This window comes from Lotus japonicus, chromosome 1 (genome assembly GCF_012489685.1).
Source record: "Lotus japonicus ecotype B-129 chromosome 1, LjGifu_v1.2".
NCBI classification, from domain to species: domain Eukaryota; kingdom Viridiplantae; phylum Streptophyta; class Magnoliopsida; order Fabales; family Fabaceae; genus Lotus; species Lotus japonicus.
This window is the reverse complement of record NC_080041.1, coordinates 131,033,134-131,039,054: the sequence shown is the minus strand read 5'-3', so window position 1 is coordinate 131,039,054 and position 5,921 is coordinate 131,033,134. Positions and strand designations below refer to the sequence as shown.

The window sequence follows — 5,921 nt, the reverse complement described above, 5'->3', positions numbered from 1 at the left end:
TGACAGCTGTGGGATTTGAACCCACGCCCTTTTGGACCAGAGCCTAAATCTGGCGCCTTAGACCACTCGGCCAAACTGTCTTGATACTTTCAATTTGTTATTTTATTGTAATATACTATGTTTTCTGAAATGTTTATCTAATAATTAAATTTATACAATCAATCATGATCCTAATTAAATTCTAAACTGTTAAAATCTCTTAAATTTTAGATGGATACACTTTCAAACCATAGCAGACTTTAAAAATTGTACGTCATCATGAACATTAAAAAATGGCAAACACTAAAGAAACAAGTCATACTCAAGTTAATTGTTCTTGCAGATATTTTGTTGTATAGGGTTGTGTCTTTAGTGTGAGTGTCGTATACAAAGTTGGTGATTTTTTTTTTGGATAAGCAAAATTGTATTAATGTGAAGTATAAGATGTACTCCCTCCGGTCCTATTTATAAGCATGAAAGAGAAGAAAAATCTTGGTCATTTTTATAAGAACCAAATGAAAGTTTGAGCTATATTAATTATTTTTTTCCAATGATGCCCTTATTAATTCTAACTTGTAAAATGTGTCTCATTAATTATTCTCTCTCTTTCTCACTTTCCAACACTAATCGAACAGGGGTCATATCTGATTTTCACAACAAAGGATATGTCATTCATAAATAATATCATAACTATTAATATAAAAATAAACTATTATCATACGATCGTTTACTTAATTAGATGTATATTATTCAAATGTTTTTTGTGAACAAGTACAAGTTCTATAAGAAATACCAATTCTATATTACACGATTGTATTGTTACACGAAGTGCCCGAGCTACTTATGTGGAATAACTTTTTCATTAAAAAATCATTTTTTTAAAAATAATCACGTGGAACTTCTGACAATTCATTGGAAAAAATATGTTGTGCATCATTCGTCTTTATTATAGCTTTTTCCGTAAAGGCCATCCATGAAAATATGTAAGTATAAATGACATATATTTAAATAAAATTTTAAATTTATATTAAATCGATTTACTTTTTAAAAATCCAACCAAAATTCCATTTAAAAAAAACCATAAATTCAATAGCATCCAACAAAAAAGTTGTTCTGCATATTTTCAGTTTTTTTCTTATATATGGTTTGGTTGTTTTTCAACTACTTCTGCATTATAGCATGTTTGTTTCTTCTTAATCTATATTTGATATTAACAAATTCCACCATATTAGTGGTAAGAAATACATCATCATCTTCATCATTTCCTTCCAGATACCAGATCGTGATTTTTCGCACCAAAACAAACCCACGAAATTTTAGTTTGTGACATGTTTCAACAACCTGGGAGTCCATATAATTAATCCTCCCCTTCTTAATCTCCACCTACTTATTCTATTATTCTCATGACCCTAGCTCCCTCATTAACCAATGGCCTCTTCAACATCATCTATCGTTGATTCCCAAAATGAACGAGGTTACAAGTTTTCACCGTTGCCTCAATCAGAAACAGAAGTTGTACTTGATCATGATGATGATAACCATCATGAAGATCATCAACCCTTGTCGGTTTCCGTGGAATCCACAGGCACAAGACCTCCCATAATTAATTCCAATTATTATTCACACCAAGTCTACAGTATAAGCGCACATACATGCGAGATGACTCAAGACCTCCTTGGCTTTACAATGGTTATGATGCTTTTATTCTTATCCCTTTATAGGCATTTGGGTTCACCAAAAGAAGACCCTATTCCACCCATTTTCGTCCTTAACTCAATGTATATTTCCAACTTCACCACAACAAATGGAGAACTTGATGCCACTTGGGACGCCAAGTTCACGGTCATGAACACCAACGTGTCATCCATCTACTTCAGAAACATTGATTTCAACATATTCTACAAACAAAACCCAGAAGATGCTCTTTCTGCTGCCTCTTCATACCCTTTTTACTTGGACAGTGGGGAGTACGTGAAACTGCACTTGAAGTTTACCACAAATGCAGGGACGGGGTTGGATGATGATCAACCATTTGTGAAGAATCAGTTAGTGGAGGAGATAGGCAGAGATAGGGTCAAATATGGGTCTTTGAGTTTTGGGATACAAATGAAGGTTCAAGCAATTTACTATGGAGAAACATGGGTGTCGGATGTCGTGATGAGTCCTCATTGTGAGGACTTGATGGTACAGTTTCTGCCTGATAAGGGTTCAGCAAGGTTAGTCAACCCTAATAGGAACTTCTCGGTTCCAATTGAATGGAAACCATTCTCATTCTTTTAAGTTGGATAAGTAGGTTGGAAAAATGTGTAAAATTGAAAAAGTAGCTCCACGAAAATTGTATCCCTTTGAAGAGGTTGTATATATGCAGAATTTTCATTTGGAATTCTTCGTTCACTATAGTAATTTTCACATTATATATATACATGGTTACAATTCCATTGAGGATGAAATTAATCAAAGAAACTCGTGAGCTTTCTTAAGATCAATCAAGTAAAATACTACTACCTCCGTTCTTTATTAACTGTTTACTTTGAAGAAAAAAATTTGTCCTTATATATATATGTCTATATACTTAGCATTTCAAGAAAACATTAAATAATGTTTTTCCTAATAGTACCCTTATAGTAATAATAAATGAGGAAAGATAAAACACATTTTGAAGGGTAAAGTAGGAAACCAAAATAATACTTTCTGAAAATTAACAAAATTAATTACACTCCTTAATATGTGTTTTTTATCTCTTCGATCGGACAGTTAAATAGGAACGGAGGTAGTATTAAGCAAGGAGATACTCATAATCTTATTAGGGGTTGTTGAGTTGTGGATTGGCAATTCACATTGGTCATTTAGACAATCTTATCTTATTATCAAATTTAATACCAATGTTAAATATATAACCTTGAGTTGAGTTGAACCACAAGTTGGGTTAACATAAAGAAATATAAGTTGTACCACAAGTTACTCAATAAAAATTAAAACCATATCGGATAGCAAACGCTTATACATACTACCTCAGGTCTTATTTATAAGAAAATATATTAGTTTAAGAAAATATATTTAATTTAGTTTAAATGTACTACCTCCGTTCCTTATTAATTGTTTACTTTAAAAAAAAATTTTTATATTATTTGTCCAATTAGAGTTTCAAGAAAGCATTAAATGATATTTTTCCAAGCATTAAAAAAGTGGGAAGGAGAGAGAATAATTATTGATAAACATTTTGAGAAATGTTAAAAGACATGAAGGTTTTGTGTCACGACAGGGCACGAACCAATAATACGGTGACACGTGTAAACTTTTTGAACCTCTCTCTTCCTCTTCGTTTTTTTTTACCTCATTTCTTACTTTTGATTTTTTTTTTTAATTTCAACCTCTCACCTTCCGGACCATTCTTCTTGGATCCGTTTTCTTATTTTGAGACAAAAAATCCTTAGATCTACATCAAGCACTGCCTAATCGCACGTCGAACCACTGTTATCAGCATTCGTGAGCTTGCTGGAACCTCTTCCATTCCATCATCGTGGAGCAACTCTAAGGTTGGGGCTGAGAATTTGTGTTGAGCCGTGACAGAGGTGAGATAGGGTGGTTTAGTGGCTGGTTGGTGGAAGTGGTTATGATAGTGTGTTGTTACTTTTGGTTGTCTGCATTTTTTCAAAAACAACCTGATGTCGAAGCAGATGTTGTAACATCGTGCTGTGACATTTGTCCCTGCGGATCTGCTGTGTGTTTGACTGGTTTTTCTAGAAGCTTTGGATTGATTTCGTGATAATCAAGTTAGGGTTATTGAAGAAGCTTCTATTTGTTATCTGGAATATAATATATTGGAATCAAATCTGCTGAAGAAGATTTGATTTGGTTTAAATTGTGAAAGTTGTTATCTTTTGTTCAAATCTTATTTGATAAGATTTGTTACTGGTTTAAAAGATTTGTTCCAGATCTGTTTTGTGGACTCTATTTTTGTGCAAGCCCATTGAAGATCAAGGCATGTTGAATAACGACTATTTAAGGAGTGTTAACCCTAGTTGTTAAGCGTGCCTTGGGCACCCAAGGATTGGGTTTTAGGATTGTATTTTGTGAGTCCTTGTTCTGTTATTTTGTACACCACTCTTCTGCCTCCATTGATCTTCATATGGCATAGAGTTGACCTGTTTTAGTTGAGTTGTAATCTCTTCAAACATGTGTTGATTATTGTTACCAATCACTGTGGCAGTGATTGAGAGAAAGTGAGAGAGGCTCTCATACTTAGGTCGATATACTAAGTAGAAAAACACTGGGTAGATTAGGAAAAGAACTATGAACTGAGGTGTTCATGAGTGTCTGTAGTTCCTAAATCTTGATATAGTGGATTTCCTTTCTTTGGGCGAAGCCCTCCAGATGTAGGTGATGTTGCACCGAACTGGGTTAACAATTCTCTGTGTTCTTTATTGTTTTTGTTGATTTAATATTGTGCTGCACATCAGTTGTCGAACCGGTTGTCACAGCATCGCGTTCGACATCTGTCCTGTGCGAGAACCGTAATTTTATAGTGGTTCTTGTGATGGGTGTTACGACAGAGACTGTGACTAATGGAGGTAAAGAAAGCTAAGGTTCCTTGGCCCGGTTTGGTGGATGGCAGCTGCTATAGGAAGAAAGATCCAGATCTCCTCGGTTGGTTATGATGAGTTGGAAGAAGAACACTGTGTGGCACTCTCCCGTTTTTTCATATTATTTTATTTTAAAATAAATCCTTATCAAGTCGTGCATCTCGTGCATATTCACCTCGTGCCATATAGCAGTGCTCGGACATTTTACTAGTTAGAATTAATAAGGGTATCATTAGAAAAAAATAATTAATATACCACAAACTTTCATTTGGTTCTTATAAAAAGGATCAAGATTAATTTTTCTTCTCTTTAGTTCTTATAAATAGAACCGGAGGTAGTATTTCATATTAAATAATGATGAATATGAAAAGCACAATTAAATAAAAAGAAGTGTTTCATCTATAAAATGGATGGAGCATCTTAAAAACGCTAACCATCGATTGGAACATCAACATCATGATTGAGAACCCTAACGACAAACTGTGAGGAATTTTCTCTGATTTCAAGGTGAAATTGGCGCGAGTAATCGACGCTGTTGCGGTGAGTTTGATTTCGAATTTCGAGATGGATAAGAAGGAGGGGAGAACCTAATATGCACCATTTTTAGGTGGTGTAATTTTACACCACCTACTTTGACTGGGTATAGTAGGTCAACACATTATATTTTTTAAGAAAAAACATCATTAAAAATTTTTCATATATTAAATATCTTTAAAAAAAGATGTGTTGACCTGTTATAGTAGGTTAAAAAAAGTGGTCTAAAATTAGACCACTTTAAAAGTGGTCCACATTAGGGGTCACCAAGAAGGAGAATAAACAATTGATGTGAGTGCGTCATCAAACGCGGCGAACGACATGTCATTTCAGAAGTTAGACTTGAATTTGTGGCCAAGGAGAGAGAAAGTGGGTCTATCATGTTTGGGTTGAGCGTCTCTTCGATGACGGCGTTTAATTCTATCTCGCTTTCCACAAGAAACGCGTTGGTGCTTGCGGTTTATCAAGGGTTGAAGGTTGTGTCTTAGAATAACACTGGGTCTGACACGTTGGATAATGAGGGCAATTCTGTTAACGACCAACTTTTAATGTGAAAAATAAATGCATTTCAAATTCTATTAAATAATGAGGGCAATGTTAATTGCCAACTTTTAATGTATAATGTTAAATATTACTACTATATATAGACTTGGGGGAAGGGTGGTTCAATAGGTGAGCTAAGGGAAATGAAGGGATTTACATAGTGAAATATCAGGGTTCAAATCATGGCGAAGGAACTAATTTACTACTACCTCCAGTTTATTTATAAGAAACAAAAAAAATCACATAGTTTAAGAAATGTAGTTAAACTAGTTAAAATGCATT

At 34.2% G+C, this 5,921-nt stretch overlaps 1 non-coding gene across 1 annotated transcript; it reads right to left on the bottom strand.

Moving 5' to 3' along the window:
* Positions 1-80, bottom strand: TRNAL-UAG (transfer RNA leucine (anticodon UAG)). Its single transcript has one exon. It is a non-coding gene; the product is annotated as a tRNA-Leu (tRNA).
* Between the last annotated feature and the right edge of the window lie 5,841 nt (positions 81-5,921).